This window comes from Neofelis nebulosa, chromosome 1 (genome assembly GCF_028018385.1).
Source record: "Neofelis nebulosa isolate mNeoNeb1 chromosome 1, mNeoNeb1.pri, whole genome shotgun sequence".
NCBI classification, from domain to species: domain Eukaryota; kingdom Metazoa; phylum Chordata; class Mammalia; order Carnivora; family Felidae; genus Neofelis; species Neofelis nebulosa.
The window spans coordinates 25,621,684-25,637,824 of record NC_080782.1 but is presented as its reverse complement, the minus strand read 5'-3'; the positions used below and the strand labels follow the sequence as shown (position 1 = coordinate 25,637,824).

The following is a 16,141-nucleotide window of genomic DNA, read 5'->3' as shown; positions in this document are numbered from 1 at the left end:
TCTGGAGGTTCCTCGAAATAGAACTACCCTACGACCCAGCAATTGCACCACTAGGTATTTCTCCAAGGGATACAGGTAACGTTGTTTTGAAGGGGCACAGGCACCCCCATGTTTATAGCAGCACTATCAACAAGAGCCAAAGTATGGAAAGAGCCCAAATGTCCATCAATGGATGAATGGATAAAGAAGATGTGGTGTGTGTGTATATATAGATATATATATATATCTATCTATCTATATATACACAATGGAGTATTACTCAGCAATCAAAAAGAATGAAATCTTGCCATTTGCAGCTACGTGGTTGGAACTGGAGGGTATTATGCTAAGTAAAATTAGTCAGTCAGAGAAAGACAAATATCATATGACTTCCCTCATATGAGGACTTTAAGATACAAAACAGATGAATATAAGGGAAGGAAGGAAAAATAATATAAAAACAGGGAGGGGGACAAAACGTAAGAGACTCTTAAATATGGAGAACAAATGGAGGGTTACTGGAGGGGTTGTGGGAGGGGGGATGGGCTAAATGGGTAAGGGGCACTAAGGAATCTACTCCTGAAATCATTGTTGCACTATATCCTAACTAACTTGCATGTAAATTTAAAAAATAAATTAAATAAAAATAAAAATAAATCATATAGAAGAGCAAAGGGCTCAGCATCACCAACATAATTTTGAGGAAGGACTGGTCTTCACAGATATCAAGACTTATTATAAAGCTATTTGAACAACAGGGTATTGGTATAACAATACAAAAATTGACCAGTGGAAATGGCTAATAACTACGTGAAAAGATGTTCATTGTCAGCGACTATGGAAGACAGATACTGATTGCTCACAAATTTTCCTTCTTTCTTGCTCACAGACTGTCCTGTCCCTCCTCTCCCACATCCAACAACCATGTACTCCAGAAGAGACAGTCCTGAAGAGCCACAAGGTGTGAATCTTGATTAATACATGATTGGTTTAGAAGTGAGCATGTGATATAAATCTAGCCAATGAGACATGAGAGTTCACCTGCTGGGGGTTCTGAATAAGGTTTTATAACTCTTTAAAAGGCACATGAGGAAAAGACATGAGCCTCTTCACTTCTTCCTGTCTTTGGAAATTGTTGTGCAAGAGTTGGATCCTTGGAGCTACTGTCCTTTTTGCAACCATGAGAGAGTATTGGAATCAAAAGGCAATATCCTGACAATTACAGAGAGAAAATGAGGAAAAAAGACAGAGGACTCTGGATGTCTTTGAGCTATTCATTTAACTCCTCCAGCACTTCCCTACCTCCTAAATGGTGTGCAGAGCAAAGAGCAATTCATGTGAAGCCCACACTACATGCAGCATACGTGGGATGTATCACATCCCAAATGGCTTAATGGAGCAATTCACCTTTATGATTTAATAATGAAAATAGATGAGGTTGATGTTAACTAGACTTAGTGTGCTGGTCATTTTGCAACACTATGCTGTACATTAGATCACCAGAACTCATTCATCTTATGACTGTAAGTTTGTACTTTTTGACCAACATCTCTCTATTTCCCCCACATACCAGAGTCTGGTAACATCATTTTTGAGACTTGGCATAAAAATCCCCTCTTCCCATGGGGCATCTGGGTGGCTCAGTCGGTTAAGCTTCTGACTTTGTGTGTGTGTGGTTTCTCCCTCAGGGTTTGAGAAGTACAGAAGAATCTGTACTTGTGGAGAGTTTGCAACTGACGAGATGCTAATGAAGTGCATGTGGACCTGGAGGTAGTTTGAAATAAACATAACAGAAACCCAAACCTGTGACTGTTGAGAAGGGCAACTCTCTGGAACTCAAGAAAGAACGAAATGCCAATGACAGTAAGATTTTTCTCTAAACTTAAACAGAAAGTTCCCTCATACCAGCAGTTTCTTGCATTCACACACACACACACACACACACACAGAAAAGCTACCTATTATTATATAAAACAAAAGCCAATTATAGTGTAGGAAAGTACAAACTATAAAAAATCAGAAGTCAATAGAATTGAAGCAACTGGCTTACCTGAAAGAAGAACACCTCATTCTGAGCAGTTACTTGGTGAACACTGCCACCACCGTCCACAGGACCTCATTGGTGTTGGCCTTCAGACCGTATCTAAGTTGAGGAGGTGCTGTACTCTCTTGGTGGCTAAATCATACTGCTCGTCCAGAAGGGGAGCGAAAGCATTCTCCAGGACGTCGGAGGTGTGGGCTAGGTAAATAAGGGCCAGCAAGCATTTGTCCATGCGGTGAGGGTCATTCACCCATTTGTCAAGAACAGCCGTCTGTACCTTCTTGATGAGGCGCTGCTTGATATTGTGGTTGGTGAGGGGATGTGTCATCACATCAAAAAGTAGAAAGTTCTGGGGCGCCTGGGTGGCTCAGTTGGTTGAGTGTCTGACACTTAATTTTGACTCAGGTTATGATCTCATGGTTTCGTGGGTACAAGCCCCATGATGGGCTCTGAGCTGACTGCTCTGGAGTCTGCTTGAGATCCTCTCTCTCTCTATTTGCACCCCTCTTTCCCCCTGCACATGCTCTCTTTGTCTCTCTCAAAATAAATAAAGTTTAAAAAATGTAGGAAGTTTTGGGGGCATCTGGGTGGCCCAGTTAGTTAAGCGTCCAACTCTTGATTTCGGCTCAGGTCATGATCTCTGGTTTGTGAGTTCAAGCCCCGCGACGGGCTCTGTGCTGACAGTGTGGAGCCTGTTTGGGATCCTCTTTCTCTACCCCTCCCCTACTCTCTCTCAGTATCTCTCTCTCTCAAAAAAAAAAAAAAAAAGGCAGAAAGTTTCTACTTGTTTCTCTGTTTCTCTGTTTCAATATGCCCTTTTACACCAGGTATTTAATCATTCTTGCATATTGCTTAACTGGTGATACAATTCTAAGAGATTCCACATCTCACCTAAACAAAAGTTTTTGAAAATTAGAGAATTTCAGCCTTATTTTTTTCCACTCTTAATATGAATAGCAAAATGTGTTCATGGTAGCTGGTGTGTTTCTATAGAAGTAGAACACAGAAAGTATTTTATGTTAGTCTGTTTTCCTCGAATCTGAACTTCTTATGGGACAGGAATCATATTTTATTGATCTCTGTAGCCCCAAGCACCAGGTATATTTCCTGAAACTTAGTACTTGCTCAGTAAGTATCTGTAAAAGAGAACGAATAAACTATTCCAACACACAGAATAGATGCCTAATAGTATGAGGTAGAAATGAGCCAAATTCTGGCACATTTCAGTTGGCATGAAGTTGTCAATTAAATAGCCAAAGGATAAATGAGAGAGGTTTAATTTTTTAAATAAACGTTTTAAAAGAATAATTTTTGATGTACAGAGAAGTTATGAAGATAGTAGAGCATTCCCATGTGCCCCACACCCAGTTTGTCCCACACCTCACTAGTTTTCCCATTAGTGTAGTACATTTATCATAATTAATGACCTAGTATTGGTACATTCCTCTTAACTAAAGTTCATACAGTATTCAGATTTCCTTAAGTTTTTGCCTAATACTCTTTTTCTGTTCCTGGATCCTGTCCAAGTTACCAGATTCCATTTATTTATTATGTTTGCTTAGGCTCCTCCTGGCTTTGACAGTTCCTCCTTGTTTTGAGGACTTGGACAGTTTTGGGAAGTACTACTTAGGTACTTTGTAGATTGTCCCCCTATTGGGATTTGTCTGATGTTTTCCCCTTGATTACACTGCAATTAAAGGTTTTTGGAAGGGGTACCACAAAAGTCAAGTACCATTCTCTTCTTATAATATCAAGGATGGACACTATGAACATGACTTATCACTGTTAGTGTTGTCTTTGGTCCCTTGGCTGAGATATCTGTCAATTTTCTCCATCATAAAGCCAAAGCCCCTGCCCCTTTTCATTCTGGACTCTTGAAAGGAAGACACTCTGTGCAGCACACATTTAAGGAGTAGTGATCTAGGGGCGCCTGGGTGGCTCAGTAGGTTAAGCGGCCGACTTCGGCTCAGGTCACGATCTCGCGGTCTGTGGGTTAGAGCCCTGCGTCGGGCTCTGTGCTGACGGTCAGAGCCTGGAGCCTGTTTCAGATTCTGTGTCTCCCTCTCTCTGACCCTCCCCCGTTCATGCTCTCTCTCTCTGTCTCAAAAATAAATAAACGTTAAAAAAACTAAAAAAAAAAAAAAAAAAAAAAAAAAAAAGGAGTAGTGATCTAGAGGTGCCTGGCTGGCTTAGTTGGTTAAGTGTCCGACTTTAGCTCTGGTCATGATCTCAGTGCGTGAGTTCGAGCCCCATGTCAGGCTCTGTGCTGACAGCTCAGAGCCTGGAGCCTGCTTCAGATCCTGGGTCTCCCTTACTCTCTGCTCCTCTCTTGCTTGTGCTCTGTCTCCTTCTCTCTCAAAAATAAATAAACATTAAAAAAAATAAATAAAAGGAGTGGTGAGCTATGCTGCACTTCTTTGAGGATAAGGTATTTACATAAATTATTTGAAATTGAAAGTTTTACTTTTCATTAAAGAATTGAATTTAGGGGTGCCTTGGTAGCTCAGTCAGTTGGGTGGTTAAGCATCTGACTTTGGCTCGGGTCATGGTCTCGTGGTTTGTGGCTTCAGGTCCCGCGTCTGGCTCTGTGCTAACAGTGCAGAGCCTGCTTGGGATTCTCTCTCTCCCTCTCTCTGCCTCTCCCCTCTTACAAGCTCTGTCTTTCTCTCAAAATAAATAAATAAGCATTAAAAAAAGAATTAATTGAGATTCACATTAAAGATGGCTGGTTGAATAAGTACTCTATTCCTGACAAAAATGCCATGAAAATGAGAGCAGAGGGACTTTTATGGAGGCAGAAACCTATGAGACTAGTAAAGAAAACAATAGCAGTAAAATTTTAGACACTGCAAAGTAAGTGGAAACGTGGTAGATGGATTAGCGATCCAAGAAAACGAATCCTAAACTGGCAGTGGGTAAAGCAGAGAGGTAACCCACATTACACTGCAGATCCCCAAGGCTCAGAAACTGGCACCAGACAGCTGTGGAAACACGGGTGGAGGAGCAGATAATGGTAGGGCTAAAAATAGAGAGATTGTTTGAAAGTCTTTTTAGAAAGTACCTCCAGATCCTCTCATCTATTCTGTGCAGCCAGCCTAGTAGAAGAGAACAAAACAGAGGGTCTCTGGACTCAGGCACACAGACACAGTCGAAGGAGGCAGGGATCTCTTACTGAAAACAGGGGGATCAAAGAAAAGTTTATGTCCTAAAATTTGTGACATCTTAGCCTTCTCCTTCCTCTCAATTCCTGGAACTCTGGAAGCTAGGATTATACCTTCCAGCCAAGACATTAGGAGAGTCTTCTCTGGAAAATTCTACCAGCCCAACAGAAAAAAATGAAAAACACTGACAAGAGAATTTCCTCAAAGAAGTATAATGAAGCCCCCACTGCACCACCTCCCATCATGAACACACATAGTTTCCAAATAACTTTTTGGGCCTCTCTTTCTAAATATGAACAGACTGCCAGGGAGTGGATTCATTTGGTAAAACCCCTCTAATGTGAAACACAGAGCTCAACATAAAATATGAAAATAACAAAAAGATGTTTATAATTGCCCTAGAATGGAACACTCTTCAGTGACAGAAAAGGGAATGACCTGCTGATGCCTGCTGCAGTGAGAACGGTGTTCACACACAGCATGTGAGGTGAAAGAAAGCAGACACAGAAGAACATTTATTGTACTATTCTATTTGTATGAAGCATCTAGAAAAAGTAAATGTGTAGAGACAGCAGATTATTGGCTGATTGGGACGAGATGGGAATGGAGATGAATTGCAAATGGGAGCATGAGATTTTTTTGGGGTGTAGAAATGTTCTACAACTGGATTGTATGGGGCACCTGGGTGGCTCAGTCAGTTAAGCCTCCGACTTCGGCTCAGGTCATGATCTTGTCGTCCGTGAGTTTGAGCCCCACATCGGGCTCTGTGCTAACAGCTCAGAGACTGGAGCCTGCTTGGGATTCTGTGTCTCCCTCTCTCTGCCCCTCCCCCATTCATGCTCTGTCTCTCTCTCTCTCTCTGTCAAAAATAAATAAGCATTAAAAAAAAAGAAAAAAATAATAAAACTGGATTGTAGTGATGGTTGAATGATTCAATGAATACTCCAAACATCAGTGAATTAGACACTCAAAATGAGTGAATTTAATGACATAGGAATTATATCCTTGGTGGCACAGTTGGTTAAGCATCAGACTCTTGATTTTGGTTCAGGTCATGATCTCATAGTTCATGAGTTCAAGTCCCATGTCAGGCTCTGTGTTGACAGTGTGGAGTCTGCTTGGGATTCTCTCTCCCTCTCTCTCTGCTCCTCCCTAGCTCTTTCTCTCAAAAATAAATAAACTTAAAAAAAAATTATACCTGAATAAACTTGTTTAAAAAAAGAAACTCAGAGAAACAAACTATGGAGGGAGAAGAAAAATGAAAAAGGTCATGGCTATCCCCAGAGAAATAAGAGATGATATGTATCCATATACAAGATGATAGTTTTAAAAAGGACATTCAGAGGATAACAACAACAACAACAAAAACTAGAAAAATAAAAAATTGGATGGCAGAAATGAAAAACTGAGTAGAAAAGTGGAGGATATAAGGAATCCAAAATGTAGAGCAAAATGGTGAATAACTGGACAATAAGAAAGAAAACATAAGAAATTAGATAGCTGATTCAGGAGGCCTAACAGCTGAATGATAGGAGCTCCAGAAAGAGAGGGCTAAAAACAATGGTGGGGGAAAGTATTGGTAAAATAACATAAAAGAATTTTCCAGAGCTCAAGAACATGAGCTTCTTCTCAGAAAGGACCTTTGGGTATCCAGCCCAATGAATAAAAGACAAAAAACAAAAGCAAACAAAAACCTCAACAAACAATTTTAAAAAACAACAGAAGACTCATTATTGTGAAGTTTCAAACACTGGAGATAAACAGAGGATAGTAAAAGCTTCTGGAAGGGGAGGAAGACATGCGGGGCGCAGATAATGGTGAGACGGATAATGAATAGAAGATTATGAATCAGAACGGCATCAAACATCTCAAATGGGAAGTGGAAAATAATGGAGCTAGACCTTCAAATTTATTTTTAAGTTATTTCTTAGCCAAGTGTTCCATATTTAGCCAAACTCTCCATCAAGTGAAAGAGTAGAAAAGAGACAATCTTCAAAAAATTTTTTAAAATATTTATTTATTTTTTATTTTTTTTTAACGTTTATTTATTTTTTTGAGACAGAGAGAGACAGAGAATGAACAGGGGAGGGGCAGAGAGAGAGAGAGAGACACACAGAATCTGAAACAGGCTCCAGGGTCTGAGCTGTCAGCACAGAGCCCGACATGGGGCTCGAACTCACGGACCGCGAGATCATGACCTGAGCTGAAGTCGGACGCTTAACCGACCGAGCCATCCAGGCGCCCCAATATTTATTTATTTTTTGAGAGAAAGAGAGAGGGGGACAGTGTGAGCAGGGGAGGTGCAGAGAGAGAGACACACAGAATCTGAAGCAGGCTCCAGGCTCTGAGCTATTAGCACAGAGCCTGATGCGGAGCTCGAATTCAGGCACTGAGATCATGACCTGAGCCAAAGTTGGCCACTTACCTGACTGAGCCACCCAGGTGCCCCAAAAAGAGACAATTTAGACATGGAGAGGCTCAAAAAATGTACTTCCCAGACATCTTTCCTAGGAAGCTATTTGAGGATGTGCTCGAGCGTGGATGAATGCTTGCACGTACACACACACACACACACACACACACACGCACACTAAATTGAGCCCAAAAAGGGCTCAATTTAGAAAAAAGATATTGGGATATTGAGATACATGGGATTGAGGAGACAGAAGATCCAATGGAGACAAAGAGAATTCCCAGAGTGACAGCAAATGGAGTTCCAACAAAACAGGAGTGAAGCACCCGCAGTGAAACCTTGCAGACTGGAAAGCAGGGAGAGACACTAGGAGGATTCTCTGGGACAGGAGTCAGGGGATGCGGGAGGCATGAGGGCCAGGATATAATTCTTCAATCACTGAACATGATTTGTATAAAGTGCAATTTACAGGTATTTTATAGAGCTGTTGAGGATGTGGGAATATTTAGTCAGTTGTTCAAAGAAAATGAAGAAAATATTAAAAAAATTTTTTTTAACATTTATTCATTTTTGAGATTGAGAGAGGCAGAGCATGAGCAGGGGAGGGGCAGAGAGAGAGACACAGAATCTGAAGCAGACTCCAGGCTCTGAGCTGTCGGCACAGAGCCTGACATGGGGCTTGAACTCACAGACCATGAGATCATGACCTGAGCTGAAGTCGGACGCCCAACCGACTGAGCCACCCAGGTGACCCAGAAAATATTTTAAAATGAGGCAATTATTGGGGAGCCTGGGCAACTCAGTTAAGCATCTGACTCTTGGTTTTGGTTCAGGTCATGATCTCACAGTCACTGAGCTTGAGCTGCACATTTGGCTCTATGCCAATAGTTCAGGGCCTGCTTAGGATTCTCTCTCTCCTTCTCTCTGCCTCTCCCGTGCTCATGCTCTCTCTCTCAAAATAAATACATTTTTAAAAAATTAAAAAAAAATAAAGAAGCAAAATCAGAGAAAATAGCTAAAAAATTGGAACTGTTAACTTGGTGGATGATGGGGTAGGAGGGTTGAAGAGAAGGGACTGCTCTTTTATAAAAATCACTTTTAGTAATAATTGATCTTTTATACTATTCAAATGTAGCATGCTGATAAAAATAAGTGGATTTAATTATAATTATAGTTATTTTATTAAAAGGAAAAATGTAGGGGCACCTGGGTGGCTCAGTCGGTTAAGGAGCAGACTTTGGCTCAGGTCACGATCTCACAGTTCGTGGGTTTGAGCTCCGCATCAGGCTCCGGGCTAACAGCTCAGAGCCTGGAGCCTGCTTTGGATTCTGTGTCTCCCTCTCTCTGCTCCTCCCCCACTTGTGCTCTGTCTCTCTCTCCTCTGTCTCTCAAAAATAAATAAACATAAAAAAAAAGCAAAAAATGTATATTTGAAATTATTCAATATCAAAAATAGGAAACTTCAAATTATAGTATCAATACTCAATTTAATATGCATAAAATTGTATTTAATCATATGAATTAATACCAAAAAGAAGATTTGATTTGGAAAAGCCATTTTGCACTTTATGATTTGCTTTGTAGAATTGGAGTTTTAAAATTGTGATAATTAATTCATGAAGGGTTGAGGATTTGATTCCTACTTTCTGAGGTTTATTAATATTTAAAAGTCTGTATTTGAAGCATAAAGAACTTTATCAAATTAAAGAGTGGTAAATCATTCCCCTTTGAAGAAAAACATTATAATTTGCATTCAAATTCCTTCCTTATCTTTTAAAAAGAGTAAAGACAGCACTGATTTTTAGGCCTCATGATATTTACTACCCCAGGAAGAGTTTGCAAATGGGAATTATACCCAAATCATGAATGTAATCCTGATTACTTTTTCTTCTGGATTAAACATATGTGTACACACCCATATTTAAACATTAAGAAATTGGGGCGCCTGGGTGGCTCAGTCGGTTGGGCAGCCGACTTCACCTCAGGTCATGATCTCACACTCCGTGAGTTCAAGCCCCGCGTCAGGCTCTGTGCTGACAGCTCAGAGCCTGGAGCCTGTTTCAGATTCTCTGTCTCCCTCTCTGACCCTCCCCCGTTCATGCTCTGTCTCTCTCTGTCTCAAAAATAAATAAATGTTAAAAAAAAATTTTTTTTTTAAATAAACATTAAGAAATTGACAACAGTTATTTTACGCATCTGTAGTCTGAGCCCAATGATGGAACAGCCATTCTCCCTTCTACCCTCCCTCCCTCTTTCCCTCTTTTCCTTCTTTCCTCTTTCTAGAAGCATTTACTTTGTTCCCAGTACTAGCTGAGTGTTGAGAACACAAAAAAATAGTAAAATAAACTCCTTTCTACAGGGAAATTACAATCTGGTGCCACTTTACACAACTAGCCATAAAGCAAGGTGTAAGGGAAAGAACACAGTATTATGAGAACAGAGAGGAATCAGAATTTGCAGGGTGTCTGCGGACAGAATGTAAAGGGAAAAACTCTCCAAAGAGGACACTTTCTTGCTTTGACTTGGAGAGTCAGACAAGCTAAGGGAGAGAGGTGATGCCCTCTGCAGAGGGCGCAGCAGGCATAAAGCATCCAAGGGCACAGAAGGAAACAGTGAAAGGTACAGAGTACCCAGTGTCTCTGCCTCCCAAGGTGATTAACTTCTGGTCCATTTTTGCCCTGAACACTCATTCCCTCAAAGTCACCTGCACACACTGGGAAGGGAATAAGAAGCCCGAGGCTGTTGAGTTAGAACTGGACACGCCAGGGTGGAGGGCAAGGAGGGCTCTATAGAACTGGGAATGGCTGTTTCATTCCTGGCATGAAGGAGAATGCATTGTAAGCACATTTGAATAAAGGAGTGCTCTATGAATAGTACTAAATTTGAAATTCTTGAACAAAAGGATTTTCTTCAAGTTCCAGATTATTCAGGTTCAGGTGAGAAATGACTTGACAATTTATATTTGAAAATTGGACATGAGATGTTCTTTCATTTAACAATTATTTACTGGGTGCCTGCTGTGGCTGCTGTCAGTGTTCAAGACACTGGGAAAAAAAAGGTCTTAACGTTTGTGACACATATTCAGGGGCTTCTTTATATTTATAGTTCATCTTTCTAGATTAAAAAAAAAATAATTGCCAGAAATCAACTTAAAAGTTCATCAAGATTGGGGCGTCTAGGGGCGCCTGGGTGGCGCAGTCGGTTAAGCGTCCGACTTCAGCCAGGTCACGATCTCGCGGTCCGTGAGTTCGAGCCCCGCATCAGGCTCTGGGCTGATGGCTCGGAGCCTGGAGCCTGTTTCCGATTCTGTGTCTCCCTCTCTCTCTGCCCCTCCCCCGTTCATGCTCTGTCTCTCTCTGTCCCAAAAATAAATTAAAAAACGTTGAAAAAAAAAAATTAAAAAAAAAAATAAAAAAAAGATTGGGGCGTCTGGGTGGCTCAGTTGGTTAAGCATCCAGCTCTCGATTTCATCTCAGGTCATGATATAATGGTTTGTGAGATCAAACCCCGCATGGGGCTCTGCATTGACAGTGCACGGCCAGCTTGGAATTCTCTCTCTCCCTCCTTTTGCCCTTCTCCGGCTCATGTGCATGCTCTCTCTCTCAAAATAAATAAGTAAACTTTAAAAAAAATTCATCAAGGCCAATTTAAGGGATTTACCAAGAATATTGCAGATACTTAGATGCAAATGTGAGGAGGTGATTTTTAAAAAATTATTACAAGAGGGGTGCCTGGGTGGCTCAGTTGGTTAAGTGCCCAACTCTTGGTTTCAGAGCAGGTCATGATCTCACAGTTTGTGAGTTTGAGCCCCGAGTCAGGCTCTGTGCTGACAGTGCAAAGCCTGCTTGGGATTCTCTGCCTTCCTCCTCTCTCTGTCAAAATAAATAAATAAACTTAAAAAAATTTTTAAATTTATTACAAGAAAATTTAGCATTGCCCCTAGTAATACGGAATTATGAAACTGAAAGCACTTACGTGGTGATCTAGTGCCACCGTGTGTCCCAATTACTCAATTACATGATTTCACAGTCAAGATTCTGTATTCTTTTCCTATTGCAGCTGTAACAAATCACCACACATTTGTGAAAAACAACAAATTACCACAAATTTGTCATAAATTTGTAATGTATCTCAGTGAGCTAAAACCAAGGTGTCAGCAGGGCTGTGTGCCTTCAAAGCCCTACAGAAGTCTCTGTTTTGTTACCTTTTCCACATTCTGGAGGCTGCCTGGATTCCCTCGCTGGTGGCTCCATTCCAGAACCAACAATGGCCAGTTGAGTCTTCTCATGGTAAATCTCTCTGACACTGCCTCTCCTCTTTCACTTTTAAGGACCCTTGTAATTACATAGGGCCCACCTGGATAATCCAGGATAATCTCACCATCTCAAAATCAGTTGATTAGGAAACTTCTATCTGCAATTTTACTTCTCCCTTGCCATGGAACATAACATATTCACAGGTTTTGGGGATTAGGATGAAAATATCTTTGGGAGGGGGGCATTATTCTGTATACCACAGAATCTATTAGGTTTTATTTGGGGGGGGGATATGCTACTTTTTATGTTTCAAATGATAAAGACATTAAACTGTTTCTCTGTCCTTATTTGTAACTTGGAATTCATAAACAGGAAAAACATATCTTTTGCCAATGTCTGTAAAATTAGCCACTGTGAGAAGTGAAATGATTCATTTTCAGAAATACCAAATCAAAGCTGTGCTGTCTAGTTAACAATAGGTTTACAACCTATGGGAATATGTATGAGCACCCCCCCCACCCCCCCACCACAATGGAGTCTCAAACCCTTAGACACTTCACTTCCTGGTTCTTCCCCTCTCCGTTTTTGGCCTTATTTTCACAGGTTTTGCAGTGAGCATGTGCCAAAGAACTGAAGTCTCTGTATCACCTCAAGGAATGTACATTTGTTCCAATCAGACTACTCCTTGCCTTGCATGGGCATAGGCAATGTCGGGTAAGGCTGTAACCTCTGTAGTGCTCAGCCAATGAGGAACCAGGGGAGGGACTTGCAGGCTAGGAGATAAATTGCCTGCTGTAACTGCCCCAAGTGTGCCTGTCCACCAGACACCTGCTTTTGCAACACTGTTGACTAAAGCCTTGCTCTACTGTGCTCGGAGTCCCCACGTCCCTCCTTTGATTGGGGCAGTGGGCTTATTTCTCACAGCCATGCACTTAGAAATCCTTCCAGTGAATTTTTACTTATGCTTTACTAATCTTAGCTAGAAAAACCCAAACTAAACATTAAAATATTGTTAAATTCATCTTAAAATTATTTTGACTTGGGGAGCCTGGGTGGCTCAGTTGGTTGAGTGTCTGACTCTTGATTTCGGCTGAGGTCTTGATCTCAGGGTTTGTGGGTTCATGCCCTGTGTCAGGCTCTGTGCTGACAGTGCATGGAGCCTGCTTGGGATCCACTGTCTCCCTCTCTCTCTGGCCCTCCCTCCCCTGTTCTCTTTCTCTCTCTCTCAAAATAAATAAATAAACTTAAAAAAATAATAAAATTATTTTGACTTGGCAAAGGCAGGTGTAAGCCCAAATACTGTTTGATCATATACAAAGTATACAAGTAGAGGGTCTTTTTTGTTTGTTTACCGGGCAAATGGCTTTGTTCACAAAACAGAATCAAGTTCACAAAACAGAATCAAGTTCACAAAAACTCATAATTGGAAAATTTTGAAGGGATTAAAAGAGGAGAAGAAGGGAACCGGTGGATTTTGTTTCTTTACATGTATCTACCTCCATTACCGTAGCAGATGAGCACCCCACTTTTGTACTGGTTATTTTCCAGCCAGGGGAAGAGAGACTGTTCTGCACCCACCAGGATTTAATGGGCTGCTTTCAGAGTAGAGATGAGGTAAGGCAGGGTATGCTAATCAAGCCTCACAGGAAAATCAACAAGATAAAATACTTGTGATGTGGTTTGAAGTGTTGGGGTTTGGAGCTGACAGGTAAGAAAGAACTCTTGAGATGTCTTTGGTGCAAACAACGTGGTTTTATTAAAGCACAGGGACAGGGCAGGTGGGCAGAAAGAGCAGCACTAGGATTATGAGTGACTGATTAACTACCCTGGAGCTGGGGGAAGTAGAGATAAGGGGAAGTTTCCAAAAGGACTTTCATATGCTAAAGAAGACTCAGAATCCTGAAGGCCTAGCTATTGTCAAGCTAAAGTTGTTTTTCCCTCTAGCAAAGCATTAACTTTAAGATAGTCAGGAGTTCCTGGAAGAATGCCATACTCTGCCTATCTCAAGTGTTTGTCAATGGGCTGAGGGTTATAAGGAAATTTAATTTTATCTACACTTCTTTCTGCCTTTGTTTCCCACATCACTTATGTTTTCTTTTTATTATTATTATTATTATTATTATTTATTTAAATTCCAGTTATTTAACAGTGTAATATTCGTTTTGGGTATACAAAATACTGATTCAACACTTCCATACATCACACGATGCTCATCACAAGTGCATTCCTTAATCCTCATCACCTTTTTAACCCATCCCTTCCCCCCCACCCCCACCTCGCCTCCGGTAACCATCAGTTCGTTCTCTATATTTAAGAGTCTGTCTCTTGGGGCGCCTGGGTGGCGCAGTCGGTTAAGCGTCCGACTTCAGCCGGGTCATGATCTCGCGGTCCGTGAGTTCGAGCCCCGCGTCAGGCTCTGGGCTGATGGCTCGGAGCCTGGAGCCTGTTTCCGATTCTGTGTCTCCCTCTCTCTCTGCCCCTCCCCCGTTCATGCTCTGTCTCTCTCTGTCCCAAAAATAAATTAAAAAAGTTGAAAAAAAAATAAAAAAAAAAAAATAAGAGTCTGTTTCTTGGTTTACCTCTCTTTCTGTCCCTTTCTTCACTTATTTTGTTTCTTAAATTCCACTTGTGAGTGAAATCATGGTATTTGTCTTTCTCTGACTGATTTATTTCACTTAGCATAATACTCTCTATCTCCATTCATGTCATTGTAGATGGCAAGATTTCATTCTTTTTTATGGCCACACCTTTGTCCATTCATCAGTCAATGGACACTTGGGCTGTTTCCATAATTTGTCTATTGTAGATAGTGGTGCTAGAAGCATCAGGGTGCTTTGAATTAGTGTTTTGTATTCCTTGGGTAAATACATAGTAGTGCTGTGAGATGTAAGGGAGATGATTCATTTTCAGAAATACCAAATCAAAGCTGTGCTGTCTAGTTAACAATAGGTTTACAACCTATGGGAATATGTATGAGCACCCCCCCCACCCCCCCACCACAATGGAGTCTCAAACCCTTAGACACTTCACTTCCTGGTTCTTCCCCTCTCCGTTTTTGGCCTTATTTTCACAGGTTTTGCAGTGAGCATGTGCCAAAGAACTGAAGTCTCTGTATCACCTCAAGGAATGTACATTTGTTCCAATCAGACTACTCCTTGCCTTGCATGGGCATAGGCAATGTCGGGTAAGGCTGTAACCTCTGTAGTGCTCAGCCAATGAGGAACCAGGGGAGGGACTTGCAGGCTAGGAGATAAATTGCCTGCTGTAACTGCCCCAAGTGTGCCTGTCCACCAGACACCTGCTTTTGCAACACTGTTGACTAAAGCCTTGCTCTACTGTGCTCGGAGTCCCCACGTCCTTCCTTTGATTGGGGCAGTGGGCTTATTTCTCACAGTGCAATTGCTGGATCCTAGGGTGATTCTATTTTTAACTTTTTGAGGAATCTCTATATTGTTTTCCAGAGTGGCTGCACCAGTTTTCATTCCCACCAACAGTGCAGGAGGGTTGCCCTTTCTCTACATCCTTGCCAATATGTGTTGTTGCTTGTGTTGCTGATTTTTAAATGCTTGGGTTTTCAATAGTGCTTCCCCAGCCTTTTCTGGAATGTCACATATAGTGTACTATGGGAAGGGTACATCAATATTATGCAGGTAGGATGAGGAAGAATATAATAATTGCAGACTTCTTTTTCTGTTGTAAAATTGTTACCAGCTATTAGCAGGACTGACCTGCACATCTCTCCAGGGCCCATCCATGTAAGGCTTCTGCCCAGCTTGAGGAAAGCTTCATGAAAACATTAAAGCATCTCCAACAGAATTTCCTTACAAAGCATTTCAGTAAATTAGCAGTCATTAAACTGCTGTGTAAGTCTCGGTGATAACCTGTTGTAGTTTCCATTGTAGAGGTTTTACATATCTTTTGTTAAATTTCCTCTTAAGTATTTTGTGAAGTATAATGCTTCTTTAAAAATAGTAATGATTTAAAAAACATAATAATGGTTTTATTTCTTCCTTTGTGATATATACGACTTTTGTATCTTTTCCTTACCTTTTCACCGTAGGTGGGACTTCCAGGATAGTGTTGAATGGAAGTGGTCCAAGTGAACATCTTGTCCTTGTTCACTGTCTTGAGGGGAAAGTATTTAATATCTCATGGGCAATATGGTATTAGCATCAGGTCCTTTCTAGATGCTTTTTTTTTAATGTTTATTTTATTTTATTTATTAGGTTGTTATTAATGTTTATTTATTTTTGGGGGGGGGTGGGGAGGGAGAGAGGCAGACAGAGAGGAA

At 41.1% G+C, this 16,141-nt stretch overlaps 1 pseudogene; it reads right to left on the bottom strand.

Moving 5' to 3' along the window:
• Positions 1-2,058: 2,058 nt before the first annotated feature.
• LOC131514595 (Golgi phosphoprotein 3-like) lies at positions 2,059-11,882 on the bottom strand (annotated as a pseudogene).
• Positions 11,883-16,141: the final 4,259 nt, after the last annotated feature.